The sequence below is a fragment of the Lycorma delicatula genome, chromosome 13 (assembly GCF_047948215.1).
Source record: "Lycorma delicatula isolate Av1 chromosome 13, ASM4794821v1, whole genome shotgun sequence".
NCBI lineage: Eukaryota > Metazoa > Arthropoda > Insecta > Hemiptera > Fulgoridae > Lycorma > Lycorma delicatula.
The window spans coordinates 55,165,682-55,192,334 of record NC_134467.1 but is presented as its reverse complement, the minus strand read 5'-3'; positions in this window follow the sequence as shown (position 1 = coordinate 55,192,334).

The following is a 26,653-nucleotide window of genomic DNA, read 5'->3' as shown; positions in this document are numbered from 1 at the left end:
TTGACGCCCCTGCGGAATTACAAACTCCCGCCAAGGGAATAGGGAATTTCCAACTGGGATTTCCTAATAAATTACATTTTTACGTTTTTAAAAGTACATAAATTTTTTTTTTTAATTTTATTATTGACTTATTATTTATTGTTATTTTTTTTACAATCAGAGGTTAATAATTATTAATAAATCAATATATTTAAATTGAAAAAAAAGGAGATGACGTCTGATTCGAACCGATATGCCTTCCTCTTGTAAGATCCAAATATTTTATTGAGTTATAACTCTGGAACCGATAAAAATAAGTACCGCTTATTATATATCGTCGAAAAGCTCTCAACGACGGCTTACTGCGATTAAGAAAAAGTCAAAAATACTTATTTTTGATCGGTTCCAATGTTATAGCCAAATAAAATATTAATTAATGAAATATTTGGATCTTACAAGGGGAAGGCACCTACGTTCGAATCAGACTCCAAAAAGAAAATTATTAATAAAATAAAATTTGATGTACTTTTCAATTAAAAAAAAAGGATATATGTAATTTAATAGGCGTACAAGGAAGTCATGTGGTGTCCACATCAGATTTCTTAATTAAGTATTTCCAGCTGATTTGTTTCCTTTTCCAAATATCGGCCGATATTTGGAAAAGGATTTATTTATTATAATAAATAAATAAAAATATACATATAATCCTCATTCATCCTCTGAAATATTATCTGAACGGTAATTACCGGAGGCTAAAACACGAAAAAGAAAGTATAAATAATAACATATTTTTTGTATCAAAACATATGTTTTGATACAAAACTGCGGCAAATAATTCGCTTTCCATTTTTTACAATTTTTTTTTTACATCCCTCAAATGCAATAACAATACCCAAATTTACTATAGACTATTTCCTATAGATATTTTTATTAAACATTATATATAATAGAAATGTTATCCTAACATATTCAATAAAACGCCTCGTGAATTTATAGTTTCATAAACTACAAACAGTAAAGGTAAATGAGTCATGAATTTTCAAACGCGCACTTTTTTACTTCCTTGTAAGAACAAAGTAAGGATTGCGATCGCGAAAATTTCGATTTTCAGATTTCAACGGAAATATCCATTTTGACTAGTTTCGGCGTGACATCTTTACTTAAGTACGTACTTACTATCTGAGAAGGAGATATGAAGTAAACAATCTGCAAGTGCGGTAGTGCGTGTATGTACAGCGCACTTTATATTTTCACGGAAAAGGAATATGTTAAATTGAAAATAATTAGCACGAAACGAAACTAAGAAAGATATTTTGCCTTAAACCGAATACGTTATGTAAATTCATATTTTGTACGTATATATCTCTTTTATATCGATAGACAAACTTATCAGAAACGTAAATGAATTATTTTTATTATAAAAGATAAACGGTACAATTTGAAAAAAAATATGAACATAATCCTAACGACCAAAAAAAAGTTGAAATCTCTCAATTAATGATAAATTTACGTACGAAAATCGGATTCAATATTTTGTTAACAAATTTACAACATTAGTTTAAATAAAATACTTCACTGTATTTATTTATTCGATGGCGGATTATTTTATTTTAGTATTTCACTGTATTAACGTTAACGGCGACCGAGTCAATTTTTATCATATTATGTCTTTTTAGGCAAGAGGAAGGCGCTTGTAATTCACGTTATACTACTCTTTCCGTAAATGTATTCTTACATCGACCGTGTATTTTTCACGAGTAATTGTTTATAGTAATACGTAAAACTATTTGAATAAACGATTATAATTTTCTTTTGTTCGCCTTTTATTGAATCTAGCGAATAAGAAATTTTATCTCGAGTTAAACAGATTTATTTTTACTTTTTTTTTGTTTTTTTTTTTTAATAATAGTAATCAAAAGCATTTATTTTAAAAGTTATCGTTATAAATGCGATTAACAAATCAGTGCAAATTTATAATTTCATTTATTTATTTTTTGTGCTACCGGTTGTTTTTGTTTCTTAAAACAAAACGTAAATTAATATTACTGTGAGGGATTCCCCTCCTCCTTCCTGCTAATACACACTTGGTATCTACATTCATTTGACAGGCAACTCCCTACGTGTTAATTCCTTCTTGTGTGTTATTGTATTTCACCACGTAAGTGTAAGTTTTTTACGATACTCGGCCCTGTGTTGGTTTATACATGGAAATCTGAATGAAAATGAGAAAATGAAAAAGACGTGAAAAAAATGAAAAATCCCCACGCGTCTTCTCGAGACTAACTTGTTTGTGTTATGTTTCTGGCATAATAACAGGATCGGAAGGGAGGTACCCTCTGTAAAATCAACTTAAAATTCAATGAAAAAAGAATTTGTACCTGTAACATCTGTAATTCCTATTAGAGAAATGAGTGTTTATTAACAACGTTTCTGCAGCGACAAAATTAATCTATTTTTATTTGATTTTTTTTAAATCTTATTTCGACGGGTTATATGAGAATTTGAATCTAGTAATTAACTAAATTGTTAATTACTTAATTGCAGTTTCTAGGCCTCCCTGGCGAGTGGCGTCTTGGAATGGGATTATTAGGTGTCCGAAATCGATTACCTCTTGTGTAAAAATATATTTTTTTTAAAGATGAAAATCGATATAACGAAAGTTAAATTGGAAATTTAATTCTAGAAATCGATACTAACGAATCAGGATTCTCTGCTAGCGATCGGTTCGTTCAGGCTCCTGCTTTTCAAAACTCGGATTGTAATACGTCCTTAAAATTACGCTTCCTGCACGCGCACATACCTTTCTTCCCGGAAAATCTTGGCGCGGCGAGCGATGAGCACGGGTAACACTTTCATCAGGAGAATTCAGGTACGGAAAAGAGGTATCAAGGCAAATGGAATCCTAATATGCCGGCCGATTATTGTTGGACCGTAAAGAGGAATGCTCCACAGGCCAAATAAAGCGCAAAATCATCGTTTCTTATTTTCTAGGCGAGGCAAACGTTTGAATATTGTGTAATTAAGAATGTAGAAAGTAGTAAAGCGTTTGAAATTAAAAACGCCTTTGTCGGAAACCTTGCGTGACGGGGAAAATCTGATACCAGAATCGCATATTTTTCTTCCCGACACAAAAAAATAATTCTTTTTGTTCCGCAGTGCAATCTTTTGAATTATAACAATTAACGTGCATATATTATATACATATAACTTAAAATATTTTATAAAAAGAATCCCTTATTTTTACACGATCGACCAAAAAGGAGTGCAATGTATTTAGGGTATATGTATAAACACACATAAACCGTAAAATTTTTAAATAAATTACATTTTTTTTTTAATTTATTGAAATATATATATACATATTTATACAGCTTATGACACTTCCGGTAACATAAGGATTCTAAAGCGAGGTCATACATCTAAAACGGTTCAGTCCGATAATTATATCCTTAGGAAAACGGCGTTTTCCCCTTCGTTCTTCCCCCGTCTACCGTTTTGTTATTTTTATATATAAATTAATATCTCAAGTTCGGATAGACGAATCGTATTAATATTCGGTAAGCGTCTCGGTAATAAAGTTATAGAATTACCAAAAAATCAAGAATTAAATATCTTAGCGAATTACAAAGTGGCGGCCACGTTTATTTTTCAAGTCGTTATGTCTCCGTAAATATAAGTTTTATCAAAATTTATGATTTTGCTAAATTATTAAGCCTTTTCTTTTGAAAAAAATTACATTTTATTTTTTAAAATCGGTAAACAAACAGCCGAGTTACGACAGAAAATTAATGTTGTAATTTTATGTCTATTTTTACGTTCTCCACTTTACGTTCAATTCCGTTAGATATTAATTATTTTTATTTATTATTAATTCTGGTATTATAATAATAATTATTTATTATATTATAATAAATAATAATTTTTTCACAATAATAGACTTAATAATTAAAAAAATAAAACAATTACCTGTGATAATCTTAAGTTAATTATTGTACATTAGGTGTACGCGACTGAAAACGTACAAAATTTTAAAATTCACTCGTGTCGAATCTAAAGATTGTTTTCAGAAATGTGGTTTTCGGTCATTCGTTGAAGTTTTAGTCAAATTTTATATACATATATATATATACTCAGTATCAGGAGTGGTGAATATAATATTCGACGTGATGTAACATTTTTTTACGTGAAATTACAAGCAGTACGTACGTGTAAGCGACATAGAAATGCAGCCGAAATGTGTTATTAAGCGTGTAAAAAATACATCTTGTCGGTATGAAACAATTCTGAGACGGGTATCTTATACCTGGTGGACTAAAATTCTGTGTCTTTATTTACTTATTAGAAAATATTTAATAAAGAAAGGTTTATCATGTCCGATTCACATCGGAAGAAGTGTTAAAAGTGTTGTCCCTCTGTTCTTATACATCGTTCGGCATTTAACCGATTAAATACAAATCTTTGTTTTTTAAATATAATTTCATCCTGATTTTATAAAATCAGTCCGAATATTTAAAAGCTTGAAACGGCTCAGGTCATTTGTATTTAAAGGAAATACCGTGTCTTTTTTGCGTGTGCGTTAGCAAACTCTTGCATTACTGATAAAGACATATACACATATAGTTTTATCAAGCTGGAACATTAGATTTTATTAAATAATAGAAAGCTTCATCAACCCCTTTTTGAACCGCCGGTATATTAGTTCACTCTAGTTTTGAAGGTACAGTTTTATTTACTGTAATGCATAATTTGTGCTAGATTTTAAAAAAATCAGATTACGATAAAAGCGAAGTGTTTAATAAAAAAAAAAAAAATAAATGAAAATGTAAATATAAATAAATTTAATAAATAAATTCTTTATAGTAATAAATGCTTTAGTAAAAAGACGGTAGTTCTATAGCCAATGATAAAATAAAACGATTATTTATAAAATTGTATAGCTCATACGTTGACAGACGACCTTTGTTAAGAGGAATATTAGAGGTAATTCTTTTTTTATTTAATTTTTTTGGATGACTCATCTAGTAAAAACATCTCTCTGTCTGCGACTATACGAGGGTGGTATGAGGGAGGTATCCTCACACTATCGATGAACTTAAAGTCAATATTACAAACTTAATCACGAATATTTCCGAATATGCTGAAAAGAGTCCGTGCGTGTATAACCGCAAGCGGTGGGCATTTTGAGCATATTCTTTAACAATTATGTAAGTAATAGCTTTTTATTAAATCTCTTTTGTAAGTTACAAATACATTTTTTATTCCACCTAAATTTCCCTTTCTTAAATTACATTTAAAATCGGGTAACAGGATCAAAAAATCACTCTGTACTATACACTCATATATACGTATATATATTCTCACTCTATGCCTTTTTCTCTTTCATATATATGCGCTTAGCGTCTTTAATTACGTTACAGATTTTGATTACGAATCACCGATTTTTTTTCCACGTTCCCCTGTAAATCGTATGTACAAAAAAGTCTGACACAACGCGCCTAAAGAAGTTTTCACTTCAGAAATTTCAACATCCTACGGCTAATCGTTTTTTAGTTATGCGGGATACATATATGTACGTACAGACGTCACGCTGAAACTAGTCAAAATGGTTTCAGAGATGGTCAAAACTGATATTATCGTCGAAATCTGAAAACCGATATTTTTCGCGATCACAATACTTCCTTTACTTCGTATAAGGAAGTAGTAATGTTAAATTTTTTATTAAATGTTTGTTCGAAATATCCTTATTTAAATTTTATGAATTCTATAAAAAATTAGTTACAAATATTGCAGCAATAAAGTATATAACATAAAAATTTATTTTAAGTATATTTTTTTATCGTCACGGTATTATCTTTCATTTTAATGAAACTACGGAAATAAATTATTAAAACTACCTGTAAAATATTACGGTTTTTGATTTATAAAATATGACTTTATTACAGAAATAGTAGAAATAAATTCAAAAATTTTCAAATTACAGTCGACAGAGATAAATTAACACGCATTAATTTTATGTATTAATGAAACTAATGCTTTTATTTATATATTATATATGCATTGTACAGTGCGATTATTTTATCGCACAAACATCTAACGGGATGGGTATAACGGGTAATGTGTTATTTTAGTAATACAGCATATTTTCACTTAAGCGGTTACATCAGTAGTCAGTACAACAGATGTTGGTCAACGTCAATTAATTTAATGCAATCTGAATTTGAGCCGACGTTTCGTCAGCTACACTGTGTCTAGGTAACGAAAGAAGAACCCACCGGGTCGGTCTAGTGGTGAACCCCTCTTCCCAAATCAGCTGATTTGGAAGCCAGTTATTTTTACACGGATTTGAATACTAGATCGTGGATACCGATGTTCTTTGGCGGTCGGGTTTCAATTAACCACACATCTCGGGAACGGTCGAACTGAGAATTTACAAGACTACACTTCATTTACACTCATACATATCATCCTCATTCATCCTCTGAAGTAATACCTGAACGGAAATTACAGAAAATTAAACAGGAAATAGAAAGAAAGAAATAATAAATATTTGCAGTAATTACTGAATTTATTATATATATACTCAAAAATTACTGTGTTAATTAGTTAAGGTTAACGAGCAAAGCGAGCTTAGGTAAAGTTTGGTTAAATTATATTTATAAAATAAATAAAATACGGTCGAACTGAAACTGTACAAGATTACACTTCATTTACACTCATACATATTATTCTCATTCATCCTCTGAATTAATAACTGAACGGTAATTCCCAGAGGCAAACAGGAAAAAGAAAGAAAGTTAACGAATTAATACCCCTAAACTGCTATAATTCTACTAATTCTTTTATCTTCGTGTAATTTTAAACTAGATTTTTTTTTAATACTTTTCCTCAATTATTTGATCATTTGGTTCTAATTTGACACAAACCAATTTTTTTTTTTAATTTTATTGCAAAACTAACAATACCGTTTAAAAAATCATTTTGATATTTACTCGAGATGAAAATATCTCTGTTTTAAAAAATCCCAGTATTACCGAAATAATTAACAAAATGACGGAAAATCCCATGTGGATACAGATAAAAATCTACATCTTAACATACTTTTTTTTAAAAATTTAACATGTTTATTTTGTTACCCACCGGATTAGTCTACTTGTGAATTAGTCCTCGCAAATCACTCGATTTCCAAGAACAGAGTTCTGAGGTTCAAATGTTAGTAAAGGCAGTTACTTTTATACGGTTTAAATATTAGATTGTGGATACCCGTATTGTTCGGCGGTTGGGTTTCAATTAACTACACATCTCAGGAACGATCGACCTGAGACTACAAGATTACACTTCATTTACATTCATATATATGATCCTCGATCATCTTCTGAAGTAATACCTTACGGTGGTTCCGAAGGTAAACAAGGAAAGAGCAACATATTTATTTCGTTGAAGTTACAGAGGTAAAAAATTTCATGTATCCGGAAAAGAGCGTAAATCTAGGTTTTCTAAAGATTTAACCGACATTTTTCTTAGATTTTTAAAAAGTACTTATTCTATTTCAGAAAAACCCCTGAAACCTAACGATAATCTTTTTTAATTATAGAGTTTCGTAGATATGAAATGAAAATTCCAAAAAAAACAACGTGGTTACGGGATCCGGATTTATTTGACGGGGACTTTAGCGTTTAAATTTGCTGTAGAGTAAGCAGACAAGAAACGGAAGAGGGAGAAGATGAAGATGAAGAAGAAGGAAGACCAGCCACTCGTCTCAACATCACGGACTGGAGTCCGGAACAGAGCCCAGCAGAGATGCGTCCTGAAGGGCAGCCATACCAGAAGCGGATGAAGAGCTTCTACACAACCTCTCCTTTTTAAAAAACTTACAGTAAGACAAAATAACCCAGCAATCGCGACTCCTCCGGAAAAGGGGACGCATTGCTCCCTCCTTATAGCTAGTGCCCCGTTATGGCGTATTCCTGCTAGCCTATTAAGAGTTAGCACCGAAAGGACTTCAGTGGACGGTCTGAAGGGGAATTACGTCGGAAGGACAGGCTTTATAAGCCTAGCCTTCCGCGGTCGGCCCATGAAATGGGTTCGATAACGCTGGTTTAACAACGGATTGGAATGCAATTAAATCCGTCCTTAAAACACTAAATAATAATAAACAAAACTTGGAAAAAATTAGACCCGCTATTTAAAATTAACCCTTTTAAAAAACAAGCCCGATTAGAATGATCCAGCAGCAAGGGACTCTGTCCAGGTTCTGCGATGGAGTAGGGAGTAATAAACTCCTGCCAACTTTGCATTCCATTCCATTCCACAAGAAACGGAATCTTTGTAAAACCTCCCGAACAGATTTCAAGAATCCGTTAGACTTTCAGATTTCGATGTACTCATTTCATTATAAAGAATCTAATCGGTTCAAAACAAACGTAGAATCGATAATGAGAAAGAAGGGATTAAGAGTAAAAAAAAAAACTGTGATGGGTAGCGAGGAAAAAACAATCGAACCTAAGAGAAACCACAATAAAAAAAAACCAACTACTCGGAGTAATGTTCAAGGTTTTGCTCAGGTTGCAGACACCCATTTCGTTAATTATTACTTTGGATATTGAAGAACTTCTTCCGAGACGGTTTGATTTTGCGTCGACCGGTTGAAACGCACGCTACAGGAAAATATTATAATCCAGGATATAAACCGTTCTTTATGATAAACGATAACATCTACTGTAAGCCGGTACTCTATTCTCCATAATTTTTATATATGATTTTGATTATAATCTGGATCTAATAAATATACTATATTTCACTCAAAATTACTGAATAAACTAGGACAGTGGTTCCCAAACTTTTCGGAGTCGCGGCACCCTTTTTCGATTAACATTTTTCCACGATGCCCTACCCCTAAGTAAAAGTACGACTACTCGTAAGTAAGGGATAAAAATAAATAAAACTTCTGAATTTTCATTATTTTTTTACCTTATTAACATTAAATTAATAATTTTAAATGTCTCGATTCAATTAATTATGAAGCCTTTACAATATTTCGCGGCGCCCCTTTTAAGAGGCCGTGGCTCCTCGGAGCGTCGCGGCACACAGTTTGGCAATCACCGAACTAGGATATTATGGTATAAGGATATTAAGGTCGCATATCTTAAAAATAAATTCCGATTCCGTTAACATGTAGTTAAATTATATTACGATTTACCACAGGGAACTGTACTGTCACTTATTTTCTTCAAAATATATGTAAACGATCTTCTAAATCTTGATGTATAAAACGGTATAATTATTTCGTTTTGATTTAATTAATTATATTAATTATTTAATTTCAATTTTACTAATTGTAATACTTAAAACGATAGTTTCATTTAAAAAAAAAACAAAAAACTAAGTGCAATAAAATCCAGAAAAGATTCACTGCAGGATTAACAAAAACATTATAGTAATTTTATAAATTAATTTAAAATAAAATTATAGGAAATGACGACTGTGACCGTTTACAAATTTACGACTGTACAGAGTAAGACTGAATATTTTTAGTTCCTGAACTAAAAATTTATATCAGGGTAAGCCATTTGGTTAGCTGGCATTTCTCCCGCCACCACCCCATTCGGTCGCCCTAGAGCATAGACCAAATGTACTGTGCCAATAAACGGCTACTGTGCCTCGAAACAGATTTGCGACCTCGTTATCCTAATTGCTCCTAATGAGCTCCTATCTTGCGTGAGCGGTTAAGCTGGGCGCCGTACAGCACCCGCCTATGTGTCCCTACCGCTCACTTGTCACATTAAAACTAAATCGGGGAGGCGCACCCCTTGTTACAATTAAAACAATAAAAGTTACAAAGTTAAAAGACGGCAATTTAAGCCGCCACGCCTCGGTCGCTGTTTGCCAGCTAGTGTCTGTCCACCATTTAAGCGCTTGGAGCTTTATTGGCTGATGGCAGCCATTATTTCCGGGAAGGTTTTCACCGACACGCTACAGGAATCAATAATTCCCCATTAAAATTAATTAAATTACCGATGACGGTTGAACATCGCAACCTCATCGAGGAACTCCCACACGGTCCGACAATGCGGCCCACGCCACATTGACTCGCCGTTTATGAGCGGCCAGTTTTCCCCCTGACCTCTAAGTTCCAGGGTGGCCCGGTCTCTGGCCCCCCCAAGAGCAGGGCAGTCGAACATTAGGTGTTCGTTCGACTGGACCTCCCCGCAGACGCACAACTCATCAGCCGCTAGGCGAAACCTGAACAGATATTGCATCAAATTCACGTGGTTGGTGAGCACTTGGGCACCCGCCGCCCTTAAAAATGAACCTGAGGCATACCATCCCCCCAGATCCTGTATAAATCTATACAGAGATCTTCCCTTAGGCGTGGTGTGCCATTCATGCTGCCATGCCTCCATCGCGAGGCCCCAAAGCCTCTTCCGCAGGCGGGAAATGGGCAACTGTTCGAAATTTAGACCCTGTGCATTGTGATCACCGTTCCGTTCCGGTTCTAGCCCGGCCCGAAACCGCATCCCAAATACCTCGGTTTCCCGACCTCTTCGCAACTTCCACATGGCTGCTCGAACTTTCACCACTAAATCGATTGGGAGAGCCTTTCCCAATACGGTAGTAGCCTCGTAGGAGGTTGTTTTAAAAACACCAGTGCATACAATTAAGGCTCTGCGCTGGGCACTCCTTAAATTTAGAAGCAGTGCTCTATTTCTATCCAACCTATGCGCCCAAACTGGCGCCGCGTATGCAATCATAGACTCGAAGACACCTCGGTACACTAAGTACATTTGGCGACCAGAAAGCCCGTAGTCTTTCCGAGCAATCCTTCTAAGTTTGTGCATCACAGAGACGGCGTCCGCCGCAACTTGTCTAATGTGGTTGCTAAAAAGCAACTTATCATCAAACAAAACACCTAGGTACTTATGAACCCTTACTCGGCTGATTACACAGCCTTTATACTTAATGTGGGGGTTTCGACTGCATGATAATTTGTCTGCGCCCTTTAGAAGCATAAACTTCGTCTTGGGCACAGAAATCTTTAAATTTTGCATGTCCATCCAGCCTTCGGCGGTTGACAAGGCCGCCTGCGCTCTACTTTCCAGCTGTGGTCGTGAATTTCCACGAACTAAAAGGAGACAGTCATCGGCGAAAGCCTGGGGCGTGACTCCTTCTGGGAATGTCAACCCCAGAAATCCATCGAACACCAGGTTCCACAGCAGGGGACCGAGAACGGAACCCTGCGGGCTTCCCCTGGTGACGGATTTTTCCACAACTAGGTGCGCATCTTTAAACAGGGCCGTACGGTTAGACAAATAGTCTCGTACCACGGCCTGTATGGCTTCGGGTACATCGCGGCGTTCCAAAGCATAGAGGACAGAACTCCAATACAGAGAAGGAAATGCTGCCTCTATATCAATAAAAATAGCCAAAACATATTTGCAGTCGGCGCTTTCCACCTCGGTAAGAGCATTTAAGATGCAATCCTCGGTGCCAACCCCTTTCATGAAGCCATATTGGCCTCGATTTAGAATACAGCTCATATTGATGCCTTCCTCGAGCCGTTCCACAACCAGCCTTTCCAGCAACTTGCCGAGAACCGGCAAGAGGCTGATGGGTCGATAACTGCCGACCTCACCAGGATCCTTTCCAGGTTTCAGGATTACCCTCACCAAAGCCACCTTCCAGCAAGCCGGAAAGCAGCCCCAGTTTAGGCATCCCGTGAACAGTCTGCCCAGTGGCTCTCTTATGACAGGCAATAAATGATGGAAAATATCCGGGTCAAGTTGGTCAATCCCCGGTGCCTTCCCTAGTGCCATTCGAGAAACCACTCGGTCTATATCTTCGGGTTCCACGGTCCGAACGCCAGGGAATGGTGTTTCACCCGCCCTAACGCCGATTTCCGCTTCCCCCTCCGGAGCATCTGGAAACAGAGTATCCAGGAACGCCCGGTAAGTCGCCACAGATGTTAATGTGTGGTCACGACCACCTAACCCGCACCGGACACTGGACAACACGTGCAATGGCTTCGGTCGGTAACAAGCCTTCGCGAGCTGCCAGGGATCGCGCTGCAATTCCCGCATGGAGTCTTTCCAAAACTTGAGTTTGGCTTCCTTGATGGCGTGAACGTATTCGTTACGGGCGCGCCGGAAGGCCCGCAGACGCTCAGCGCGCACGTCGTTGACAGTGATCCCCGTTAGGGGGCAACGCTGGTATCTTGCCCGAGCGGACCTCACTCTTGCGCGCAGCACACTAAGGTCAGAGGACCACCATTTCTTGCCGGGCCTCCGTCTGCCTTCCACAGACGACCACCCGGAAAATGGGGTCATGACGGCTCCAGGCACGCTAAGATCAGCGGACTGGCTGCTTGTGACGGGTCCGTCCATTGGCCTAGGCCGCCGTAGGACCACGTCGCAACCAGTCTTGATGGCCCGGCCGATTAGCTCCGCCATCAATTCCACCTCCTCCCTCGACTCCATGCTCCACCGCAACCCCTGCAATGCAGCATCGCACACCCGCCTAAGCCTGTGTCGATCCAGGCCCCTTAGGTTGTAGCGACCTGGATTTGGTGCCCTTGGACCGCCTCCGTAAGCGATTTCATAGGTTATAAGCCTATGATCGCTCACACTGGCCTCGGGCCAGACAGTCCAACTACCTATCCTTCGAAGCAAACCACCCGTCACCAAGGTGACGTCTATATAACTCTCTCCCAGTTCGCTGGAGAAAGTTGGTGGTTGCTCCGCATCATTAATCAGGTAGAGGTTCCTGGCTTCTGCGAACTGTTCGAGACCAGCGCCTCTGGGGTCTGTGAGTGGTGAACCCCAGGCGGTAGATTTGGCGTTAGCATCCAGGGCAACCAGCACTCTGGTGCCCGGGAGACTGTCCAGAATCCCGCCCAACTTCGCCAGCAAGTCATCGATACTCCATCCAAGCTGGAAGTATCCCGACACGAGTACAACATCGAGCGTACCCCTCGTGATCCGCACGACGGTGAATTGCTCATCTGACCACTGGGGCATCCAGAACACACCCAAATCGTCAGAGCCAACCACAATCGCAGAGAGCGGCCGTCCCCCACGAGAATGAATAACTTTCACCCCGTGGAAGCCGACCACCCTATCCGCGACTGCGTACGGCTCCTGGACCAAGAGGACCTCAAGGTTGTACTCCTCAAGGAGCCTCATGGCCTCGGACGTGGCTGCCCGGGAATGATGCAGATTAATCTGCCCCAGGCGTATGCGTTCGAAGTGGAAGATGTCCCCAAGGGCTTCTGACCGTTCAAGCGTCGCCATAAGCTGTGTTGTTTACAGCCCGAGCCCGTGCTATGTCGTACGCCTTACACAGCCGACCCCCTACCCTGTGTCCAGCATTACTGCCTTTCACCTGGCAGCAGGCGGCGCACTTGGGTGGCGTCGACTTGGCAGGGCAGTTGGTTGCCCTGTGCCCCGGAGCAGCACAGTGGCCACACATCTCCTTTTGCGCACGGCAACGGAGAGCGGTGTGCCCAAATCCCTGACACTTAAAGCATCGGGCTACTTGAATATGGTCGACAACTCTACAGGCCGTCCACCCAAAAAACAACCTTCCACTGGCCACTAAGACCTGCCGGATCTTTGGCGAGGTCTCGAGTACCCAGTGAATCTTCAGGGATTCCTTTCTCCCCAGCTGTCGGATCACCTTAGTTTCCCTAAGGAAGTCCTCGACGGTCATATCCAACATTGGATTTTGGCCGTGAATCGCTGTGAGGATTTCAGGCTCCTCTACCCGCGTTGCCCTTGGCATATCGTAAACCAATATCTGCGGCTTACGCTCGGCTAGCAGCTGAGCCTTCAGCCCGTTCTTTACAAGAACTTCTGCCTCCAGCAGTTGTTTTGCCTGTCGCTCATTTACGACCTCCAGTACGACACCATGATCCCTTGTTTTCGTGACCCGGGAAATCTGGAACTTTTCCTTCCTCGGGTCCAGGATCTTCTTAAGGGTTAGCTCCGTCATTGCAGACGAAGCCCCCTGACCAGGCTTGATTGGGACCACTTTTACAGTGGCCCGCTTAATTTTGGCCGGCGCCTGTGCTGGCGGCGGCGGACCTACCCGCTTAGGCGCAGGCGCGGCTGTTATCGAGGCAAAGGAGACAGGCTTCTTTACCTTCTCCTCCACTCTCTTGATTGATTTGTGGAGCTCGCCCAAAGCCTCACCCGTTACCGGCTTGAAACTTCGGACTCCTTCCACTACCTGGTCCACCTTGCCGGATAGTCGACTGACGACTGAATCCAGCGCAAGGTTTGCACCCTGGAGGCCTTCACACTTCAAAGCCAGCCCGGTTACCATCAACATACATTCACTCAAATACGAGTCGACTAGGTGGCGTAATTCCACCGCGACTCTGGATTCCTTCTTAGAGGAGATCTTGGCCCACTCAGCCCTCATCTCCTCAATCCGTCCCACACTTCCAGCCCCCGAGGCCTCCCGCCTTTCGACAGGCTTAACCTCCGGTACCTTGGGCGCGGGAACGGATGTAGCGTCTCCGCTTACCTCCTTCCCAGACTTCGTTGGGCGCCGCACTTCTGACTTGGTGCCCCCCTCTTTGCCTGGTCCTCGCTGAACGGGCCCGGCTTTCGCCTTCACCGGACAGCTCGGAACCGCGGTTTCAGGCAGGATTTGCTGCAATGCCGCAGCACTCGGATGCTCCACTGTCCGAGGGGCTTCCGTGACCTCCTTATCGGAGGACCGGGGCCTCGGCGGCGACCTGCCGAGTGACCTCCTCGGCAAGAAGGAGTCACCGGAGACCAGGTCCTTGGCCAGACCGACCAAGTCATCCATGCAACCTCCCCCGGGTTGCTCCATGGCTATATCTGTCACTACACCAACTGCGTTGCCAGACACTACAAACGCAGTTTGCTAGAAGCCTATCACCTGTCACAAGTCCTAGGTGAGTGTCTATACCTCTTATACCTCGACGGACCGTCTGTTCGGCAGCCCAATCGAGGAGTCGAAATATAAAGCACTCCTACCACCGGCTAGGTTGGAGCGGAAAACCGCTTCTCGAACCTGCCAGAGGATCTGAAAAATTATCTGGCCTCACCAACTACGAAAATGGGGACACGTTGTAAACAAAGGAAACGTCCTTATTTAGCCGACAGCAGCACTCCTGCAACACACTACGCCGCCGCTCGGTTAAACTCCTCACAGCAACGCAGGTTGACTAACCGCTGCTGATCGTTGTCAACCCCGACGACGAGAACGTAGAACGCTGTACTTGCAGAATCAAGTTGCAACCGGTTGCTAAGCACAAGTTTTACAGCACGGGGTCAGAGGCCGAGAAGCGATGGGCAGAAGCAAGATGGGATAAATTAATTTTAATTTTGAAAATGAAGAGGGGTGAGTGGAGAGCGAGAGAGAGAGAGATCTGCTAAAAGAGCTCTATTATAATCACAGCATAAAAGTTTTAAGTGGTCTAAGGTTAAGGATTTTAAGTGGTTTAAGTTTACATACTTTCTGTCACTGAAAGTGGAGTTAGGCAAGCAATGGAATTATTAAGCTACATGTCAGTTACTCTTCAATATATATTTAGCAGAGATAATTAAAGGTTGTTTAATGGCAAATGAGGAGTGACAGTTGGAGGAAGGAAAGTGGAATGTACATGATTCATTGATTATATGGCGGTGGTATCAGAGAGTGCGACATTTTATGATAATAAAATGTTTAATGGTTAATGCAATAGAGGGATTGGCACATGGCAAAAAGGAAGGGAAGAGGAAGAAAACGGTTTTAAATGTTGAATGGGATTATGGAAAAGAGAAAATATGAAAAGACAAAACGACTGGTACTAGATAAAGTGAAATGGAGAATGACTAAGACAAGACCTGCCCTAATGGCAGAACACAATAAATAAAAATGAACCAAGAAATAACAAAGCCATTAGCTTTGAAAAGGGGTTTTTAACTATACTGATATTAATGAAAAATTAGGAAATATAAATAAATATAAGTTTTAAATTTACAACATTTATTTACACAATTTGTACTTTTAAAAATAAGAATAATACAAGAGAAGAGTATTTTTGCGTAAATTCAACAATTCCATCCTGTTGTTATTTGAATAAATTATGAACCATTAAATCATTTAATTATGAAACATTAAAAAATTTCCAAGAAATTTATTTAAGGTATTCTTAAAATATTTTCTTTCACAGAAACAATATTACTCTGAAGAAAAGTTTTTAAATAATGTTATTTAAAATTTTTATTTAAGAAACTTTTTATTTTCTGCATCTTTAAAGGTCGAAGTGTATATAAAAATGTGCTCCAATAATTTCCATTAACGCCATCTGATTTGTGGTTTTGTTATTTGTTAAATATCTTACTAATATTATTTCATGTATTTTAAATTATTAATATATACTTTTAACATTTCCAACTGTGAACACTCATGAACGACAACATACGAATCAAACAATGAAGCTAATTAGCGATTCGTTTCGGCTACGTCTTAATAAGCCCCTACCACGAAAAGCAACAATGTCGGCTCGGGAAAACGTGCGTTTGAATTAAGAAGTGTTAAAGATAGGCCGCTGAGTGGACGAAAGTTAACGCGGTTTGAAACATGTGCTGCTGTTGCAGTTTCCATGAACCATCCTCCTAAACGGTCAGCTGAACTTCGTATACCGCGGACGACAACGCAAGACCATATGAAAAAGTACTTGAAAGATAAGCCATTTCGTCCGATGTTCATCAGTGAACTGTCAAATGCAGACGTGGAACGTCGCGCTGCATTCTGCCGGGCTTTATTAGAAAAATTCCCCGCTGCAGTGCACCGTAGAAAGGTGCTTTTTACTGACAAATGTTTAATCTATCGCAGTTCGCGCGCCAGAAATGTGTTATTTTGTACGAAAGGAAATTCTTATTACGCGGCAGAGTCGAAAAGAGATCCACTGCACGTCATGATATAGTCTGGAATGACAGCTCATCATTTGTGTGGTTCTTATTTTTTTGACGGACCAGTGAATGCACAAATTTATTTAGAGATGTTAGAGGCACGGTTAATACCACGGCTTCAAGAGAAGCATCTCATGGAATGAGTACGGTTACAGCATAGCGGAGCATCTGCACTTTCTGCTCTATCAGTCCGCGCGTTTCTGAATGAAAAATTTCCAGGATATTGGATTGGCAGCGGGACTCCAGCGTCACCAGCTTCATTATCATGGCCACCACGAACTCCTGATCTCACCACCATCACACGATTCATTATCGGGAATAGGTATCGGCTTTATGGTAGTGCGAGAGGGGCGGTCGCCCAGGTGCGCAATGTCTTGGGGGTCGCTCCCCAAAAGGTTTTTGCATTTGTCAGTTTATTAGCAGACCTGGATGAGTGCGATACTTTAGTAACTTATAATTGTAATTTGTATTTGATTTGTATTTTAATGGTATTGCTCTTAATGAGTATACTACAAGTTTATTAAATCTTTGAATGTTTGTTTATTTGTCCCTTATGCGTTCCTATACCATTCATCCGATTACGATGAAACTTTGGTGAGTTGTTGTGCGCGAAGGTTTCTGAATTAGTTTGAACCGCTAGGTGGCGCTGGGATCGAAATATTTCGAAAAACTGTATTTATGGTCCGATTTGGCTCATATTCAGAATATATATTTGTTACGTGAAAAGAAATATTTTTGCAAAAAATGGAAATAGGGAAAAAGAGGACACGGGAAGAAGAGAAGAAGGGAAAAAGGGAAGATGTGAAAAAAAGAAGAAGGGAAAAGTAAAAAAGGGAAGATGGCAAAAAGGGAAAGGTTAATATCAAACTGATTTGTGTTTATTTAATTTATATATATACTCAAATCTGGCGATGACGAAGCATTGCCGGGTCAGCTAGTATCGAATAAATTACGACATTAAGTCTGAGGTAATTGCAAAGTTATTCAATATTGTGTACTGAAATTGTTAAAGCCGGCGCTGTGAGGAATTCTCAAGGCACACATATCTGCACGTCACTGCAGATATGACGTCAATTGCATGACGCGCTGTGAGGGACGCCTTCTGTAACGTAACACCAAAAATGCTCCGTTGCATGTCACAGATGGTGGCGTGAAGCGTATAGAATTGTGCGTGCAACATCAGGGCGGACACACAGACCCACCGAACCGTTAAAATTAATATTATGTATCAAGCGAGTATATACAATGTTTATTATTATATCGCATTTTTCATTTATAACTCATTACGAATTTTTAGTTGCAACTTTAAGGGGTACAGTGACTTCCCGAACATTCTGTATTGTTATGTATTGAGTAGAATAAAAAAGTTATTTATTGTAAGTATATTGCTTGTAGTTTAGATAGCAGTAACCAATATCTTATATTTGTTAAAAAATATCTGAAATTTTTTACAAATAGTATAGTTAACATATGCTAAAAAATATATTTTTTATCAGCATATTTGTGCATAAATGCGTTTTGTGTTTTACATAGAACTATTTTCTATAACTCTGATTAACAGGTATATCTACCTCAGATATTTTATTATACTGAACCGCATACATGTGAAAAATCTTAACTTTTTTTTTTTGAGTGAGTGAGATTAGATGTGTGAAGATAATATCAATTTTAGTGGATTTCCAACATATTTTAAAGATGTGCTCGTATCTATTTCAGATATTGTAAATCTCAACCTACATATTTTAAACTTTCATTGAAAAAAAGGCATTAAAAATTTTTTTAACAGCAACGTTTAAGAATTATGTAAATAATTAACGAGCGACAAACATGTGATGAGATAAATCTTTAAGATATTTTTTACATCAGTATTTTTTAACCGATTTAATTAAATTATAAAATGAGAATGCAGAGTTAATTACCTGTAATAATAATAGAATTAATTATTAGTTATATTCAATTTAAGTTACGTTAGCAACAATGCAAATAAATTATATATACTTAACAAAAAAAGCAGCTCAGTTCATACCTACATATATTACCTGATATATATAAAAATCTAGTGTTGTCTGTCAGTCTATTACTCTTTCTCGCAAAAACTATACAACTAGTCGAGCTGAAATTTTGAAAAACCTGGTTTTTATACTCGGAAAGAACATACTATTGCTGTTACAAAATATTTTTCAGATGGTGGTCTTTCAATGACTTGCAATAACAACCTTGGCGATATTGCTAAACTGTAGATCAAATCAAATTTAGTAAAAAAAATCAAAGTAAAAAAAAACAACAAAAAATAAAAAGTGAAGTACGGTTACCTCATCATGGTGCCTTTGTTAGGTAAAACTAAGAACTGTGCAAAATACTTTTTTACTCACAAAGGACTGGTAACCGACTAACTGCTTTTTTAAGATCGGGACTAACAATTGTTAAACCGATGTGCTTCAGATCACTCAGTTTCAAGTCCTGTGTGACCAAAGGGCAGAAGCAATTACGATACACTGATAGTTTTCATAAATTGTTATTTATCAGCATTATTCTTACAACCTTGATCATAACAATCACAAAGGGTCGGGGAATAAACACCCCCTGGCTAGATAGACGTGAAGGACAAGCAAAGCAAGCTCTGACAAGCAAGTACATAATAAAAACTTAGTTTTTATAAAGACGCCAAAATACTTTTATATACTGGATTCAGAATCAAGCATACCTCATAAATGACAGTATATTTTACATTTCATACAACCTGATGGATCTGTAGCACCTTTATATCGGTTTGCTTGGCATTTCTCCTGCCACCACCCCATTCGGTCACCCTAAAGCATAAGACTGAATGTCTGTGCCGCAAATGGTTACTGAGCCTCGAAACAGTTTAGCGACCAGTGTCCTAAATAGCTCCTAGAGCTTACCTAACAACATGAGCAGACTAAGTGCGGTGCCATACACCACCACCGGCTTATGTGTCCCAACCGCTCACTTGTCATATATTTACTAAAATGTGTAGGCGCACCCTGTCAACTGCTAAAAATATACGACATGCATAAATTAAAATTTACTTCATCTAGACAGCAATTTGCTGCCACGCCTATGTCAGTGAATGCCAGCAAGTACCTGTTAAACATATGGTGGTCAACCATATATATCTCTAGGTTAGCTTCACACAGCAGTGCGGTAGGAGTCTTTTTCCTTAGGTAAACTACTAGTAATCTATAGCACCTTGAAAATCTTTTCTTTTTTTTATAGAGGGCAGGAATACCATTTACATACAAAGTGTTGGGCTTGCCGACATGTTATTGAATGCATACACCCAAAGTCAAATTTTCCTACAAATTACCAAAACTGAACAAGTACACTTTTATTGCTCTAGATTTTCTAATTTATTTTATTGATTATTAATGAACTTCCTCAAATTCTTGAACTATTCATTTTTAATTATTAATTTATTTAAAATTTCAAACTTCGAAAGTCGACTTCAAAGTTGATCAGATTTAGGGGTATGGCATTTTTAACATTATTTCTAAACAGAACTTTTAGCCTCATATCTTAAAAATCAATTGACCAATTAAGTTGATATTTAAGTATGGAAACAGCTTTATACTGCATATCTGAGAAATATTTGGAGGCAAAAAGAAATGGGGTTCTACACAGTTAAAAGAAAATCGCATTATGGTGGGTTTATAATTTTTGTCCACCATCTTTGATCTCCCATATTGAATAAAAGAATTTTTTAAAATAGTTAGTGGACATGTGACACATGATTTCGATTTAAAACTTTACAAGAAACAATGGTAAAATCCGTTTTCTATCATGCCTTCATTATCGAGTTGTAAGCATTCAAAGTTGCAATGACAGAAAAATCATGTTAACAATAAAACAAAGTAAAATGCGCTGCTTGAACAATTTTAATGCATTTTACATTCAAAGTACATACAATAACGAACTTTAAAATGTGCATTATAATATTGATAACAATAATAAACAATAACTAATAATTAACAACACTACAACAAATTAATTAATCGACTATATCAGCTGATATTATTTTGTTTAAATATTAATAAATTTATTTTAAAATTTGAAATAAATGCTTTCGATCGTAAATTACTAATGAAATAAATTTTGAAATAACATTTTACAGTAAACGTTCAAAATGCTTCCCCTCTACAGACTGGCAGTGTGCTAACCTCAAGTAATATCCGTTTATATCGTATTTGGTGGCACACGAGCAGATCTGTCAGTTATTCTTCTTTCCAATTCATCAATGTCTGCAGGTTTTGTTTTGTAGACATTATGTTTCAGGTACCCCGATAAAAAGTAATCCGAAGGAGGCAGGTCTAGGGACTTGGCAGATTATTTTATGGCTCCTCTATGATCTATCCAGTGATTTGGAAATTGTTCATTTAAAATGTTCAATGCCTTTAGAAAATAATGAGATGTTGTCCCATCTTGCTGAAACCATATGTTATTTTATTTTTTCCAACGTTTTCCCAGATATTTAGTAAATTCCTATAAGTTAGCAAGTTGCAGTATGCATCCCCTGTAAGATTGTCATCTAAAGTAAAAGGCCCTACAATACAATAACCAAAGATTCCCACCCAAATGTTCTCTTTCTGAGCGAAACAGAGGTTTCACCTTTGTTTTTCTTGTACAATTTTAAATCTAAATCATGTGTCATATGTCCATATTCCTACTTAAGAAAAAGTCTGATTCAATATGGGGGATCCAAGATGGCGGACAAAAATTAAAAACCCACCATAATTCAATTTATTTTTAACTATGGAGAACCTCATTTCTTTTTGCCTCCAAACACCTCGCAGATATGCAGTATAAAGCTATATGCATACTTAAATATCACCAGGTGTATAAATACGAGGCTAGGCTGATAAATTTTGCACACTAGCGTGCTACACGGAGCAAAAGGTACTATCGCCTTGGGCGTGGCAGCACATGGTAGCTAAAATCCCCCTCTACAAACCTGCTATAATGGATTGAAATCCGTTTGCCGGTTTGTTTTCAGTATCAGTTAAAATGGAGTCGAGTACGGCCACTATGTTAACACTGTTAAAGTAGTGCGCAGTGATCGAATTTTTAACAGCAGAAAATGTGAAATCCTACGAATATTTTCCATTATTTAAAAGTTTTGAGTTTACTGTAGTGAAACTGTTGACATAAGTACTGTGAATGGGTGGGTATTGAAATTTCGCGAATGTGAAGCTGGTAAAGCGACAATTGGGGACGAACCTCTCGGGGAACGACCAGTTTCTGTGACTGACGAGAAACATTGATAGGAGATGGACGATTTGCTTTAAAGTGACCGGCGAATCACCCAGCCACGCAACGCTATTCAGTTAGGCATATCTAAAGAACGAGTAGGCCATATTGTCGAGCGATTGGGTTAGCGTAAAATCTGTGTACGATGGGTATCGCGCAAACTCTCTGAAGGCTCTCCGCTAGCTGAAGTTTGAGCCTATTTCGCATCCGCCATACTCGCCGGATTTGACTCCGTGCAAGTGACTTCACTTTCACTTCTATGAAGGAAGAAGTGACTTTCACTTCTTCCCTCATCTCATGAGGGATCTCAAAGGTTATCATTAACCACCGAGAGTAGAGGAAAAATGGGGAGTTAAGCACAATTTCAAGGTCATTCGACGCTGCAGGGTGAGGTGTGGCATGTGTGAACCCCTTGTGTGAGGCTATAACAGCGAGTTTCTGGGAGCTCCGTGCGAGGTTATAACAGCGACTGAGAGCCCCTTGCGAGGTTAAAGGCCTCCGTGGAGCTAGCAGTAGCCTCTCGACCTTTCATCCGGATGTCTCGGGTTTGAATCCTGGTAAAATAGTAAAACCTCTTAAAACATATTTAATAAAATCTATAACAGCGAGCGACTGAAAGTTATGATCTTCCGTTCTACAGTAGTCAAGCGAGAGATAACATTATTTATCAGTTCCGCAGTTAACTCTATACTGTTATCATATCCTGTTTTTTTTTAGAATTATCAGTCACGCGCATTCCCTAAACACACACACACACACACACATATACCGTTTCTAAGAACTGATACAACGTTTCCCTTCCCACAGTTACTTTGCAAGTTTCGAATTATGATTGTTTCATTTCTTTTTATGATTGTTTAATGGTCGTTTACGTTGTTTCATGTTCGTTTATAATGGTTTACGACGTTTTTATGTTTTTTCATGTTCGTTTATGTTGAATTTATATTCGTTTATGTTTTTATCAGTTAGTATATGATCCTTTCATGAACTTTTATGTTCGATTCAAGTCGTTTCAGGTATGGTTCATGTACGTCTATGTTTGTATCACAATGGTTTATGTTAGTTTCACTTTCGTTTTATGTTCGAATCATATTTGTTTATAATGATTTAGATGTTTTTTCGTTTCTGTTGTTGTGATCTTTAATGTTCGAATTATGATTGTTTCATTTGTTTTTATGATTGTTTAATGGTCGTTTACGTTGTTTCATGTTCGGTTTTATTAAATTTATGATCGTTTATGTTTTTATCATGCTAGTTTATGATCCTTTCATGACTTATATGTTCGTTTCGTGTCGGTTCAGGTATGGTTCATGTACGTTTATGTGTGTATCACAATGTTTATATTCGTTTCATGATCTTTTATATTCGTTCACATTCGTTTTATGTCGAAAAGTATGCAAGTAGAAGCATAGTAGGAGGCAATGTGATCAATTTTTGTATAAAATGGCGTCAGTCCAAGAGAAATTGCAATGAGTGTTTTGGTATCACGAGTCGAAATCATCGATTACTGTGCAGCGAAATTTTCTAAGGGAATACGAATGACCAGCACCTGATAGCAAGAGTATCTTTGCGTGATATGCAAATTTTAAGGAGGCTGGATTTGTAATCGACTTTCTACGAACAAGGTGGCGTTAGTGAAGAGAAGGTTGAGGTTGTGGGGCAAGTATTTCTATTTAGCCCTTCCTAATCTACTCGTCGTAAATCTTGTGAACAAGGGATTCCCCGGTCAACAGAGCATAAAACTTTACTTAAGAAACTAAGGGTGCATGCGTATAAAGTTCAGATATTGCAACATCTACAGCCAGATGACGACCCTCGTCGTGCTGCCTTTGCGACCGAGATTTTGCAACGGATTGATAACGACAACGAGTACCTGCACGCCTTTTTCAGACGAAGCTACTTTCCACACCTCAGCGAAAGGAAACAGGCATAATGTGAGAATACGGGGAGCATACAATTCGTACTTTACCAGGGAAAAAATGAGAGATTTCTCTAAAGTGAATGTGCAGTTCGGTCTGATGCACAACAGAATCATTAGTCCCTTCTTTTTTATCGAGCGATCAATAACAGCTAACATTTACCTGGGTACGCTGCAACACTGCTATACCTAAATGACTATACCTAAATGACTTGCAACCTAGGGTGGTTTTCCAGAAGGATGCGCCATCCTTTTTTTCTTTCTTTTGCCATAAGCCGCACAGTGTAACTGTAATAGTTTTTTTGTAATAACAGAGAGACTTTATGGACACTCTGTGTGTGTGTGTGTGTGTAAACTAGCTCCCCGTCGCAGCTTCGCACACGCTATATGGTTTCCGTAGCAGTCAACCTTTTTATTTTGTTTATTAGTCAAGTAACCTAAGGCAGGTGCAGTCAGTCACACATATAGTAACGGTAGCAGTGGCTGTGTTGGTTGAGCCACAGCGCCGAATCTCTTCGCACCCCTTAAAAAAAATCGGAATTAAAAAGACTCAAAAATGGTTTATAAATAGTTTATCTGAATAATATTTGCAAGCCCAAATCTACTGAATGTCTCGTTTACTATAGTCGGGATTGGAGAAATTTACAATCATCGTTCAAACATTTTTTTACCGTTCTTCTTCCCTTTCAAGGTCGAATTTAAAAAATCTAGAAATCGGTTTATTGAGATGAAGATTACACTCACCAAAAATCAGGTTTATTTCTTTATATATTACTAAGAAATTAAAAAAATAACAAGGTTTAGAAAAAATTCAAAAATCAATTTTAACCCTTGAAACTCGAAATGAAACTCAAAAAATCTAGAAACTGGTTTTTAGATGTTCATAACCAATCAGTTCAAACCCAACTCATACAGCGATAGACCTTCGCAGTTCACAATTCATTAAAATTAGTGCTTCAACTGTCAAATCTCCACTACTACATTTTATATATTAGAGATTTTTCAAGATGAAACCTATCCAAATTCCTTATCAGTAATGCGAAGAAACATGAGTAAAAATTTAATTGCGAAAGATAGGATAGTTTTTTTTTTTTTGTTTATCTCGAACAAATAAACTTCTCTTCCTCTTTACATAATTGTATAGATTACTTTAATGTAAATTTATTTCCATAATTATGCATTGTTATTCATTCGATTGATTCCAATCATTCAGCCAAACCCTGTTCACAGTTCATTCATTCAATTCAGTAAAGTTTGTGGTCACCGGTAAACCTCAACTACTACATATGTGTTTTTCGAGATGAAATGTAATCAAACACCTTCTCAGTTAGCCAAGAAACATGGGTAAAAATGTAGTAGTGATAGATCGGGTAGATTTGTGTTTATCCCGTACAAACAAAAACATCTTTATATAATAATAACCTTGCGAAAATTCAAAAAAATCATCAGTATACAAACCACTGTACCAAATAACCTAAAATAACAAACACACGCAGTAAAAGAATCTAAAGAAGTAATACCATTAACAATTAGACCAAAAATCTTAAAATCCCAAATCTTGTTACTAGGAATTATTTTTGCAGAGTTTATTTTTTGGTATTAGTTTTTTGTCATTTTATATATATATATATATATACTAACTCGTGATACTTCCCGTCTAGTCTAGGGCTATGCGCCCTATGCCCTGAGCCCCCCGCCCCGCTGATTTTTATTATCCTCATGGGTGTGAAAATAATTCTGATAAATAACAATTAAATCCTGAAAAGCTCTCTTTCATCTAACATTTCCCTCATTCATGACATAGAAGCTCTGATATCTAGATGAAGTTACAGCTAGTCTGGGTATTACGCTCTCAGAATCACACACTTCAGCTCTTTTGAAGGACGGAAATACTCTCATTCTTTTAGCAGACTTTGAATAATAAGAAAAGTTACTTCTCATTTTTGAAGGCATATTTTTTAACTTTAGACAATCTAATATTGACATCCTGACCCCTGTAGAGAAAGATGCTTGCTTTGTGATGATCCTGGTTCCCATCTACCCCTTCCTTCCAAGCCTTGATGGGCTTAATTGGAGGTGACTCTGTACAATCTAAATAAACAATCAAAACTCATAAAGTTTATTAAATGTGCACTTACAGTATGAATTTACTGTTAAAATCATCCCGGATGTGGTCAACTTGGTGACGAACATATTTCCTTCAGTCATTAAGATCTCAACAATCATTTTTATTTTGTGAGAAATTTAATTAGATGACCTTTAAAGCAAACGATTACTAACAATTTTGATTTTTTTTTTTCTAACAATTGTTCTCTAAATGCAGTATAATATACAGTATTTTGATGATAAAAACATTATTCAAAAGATTTTAACAAGGATTTTGATTCTTTCTTCTCATTTATACTTTTAATAGTGCATAATTTTTAAGATAAATAATTTGATCAACGTGTGTATCAAATTGGACGTAGATTTTTTTTTTACTGAACATTTTTTCCTTCTTTTTGCAAATTATATTATAAGTTTCACAGTAAAGTCATTAATATTTAAACTCCAATGTGTTTGAAATTTA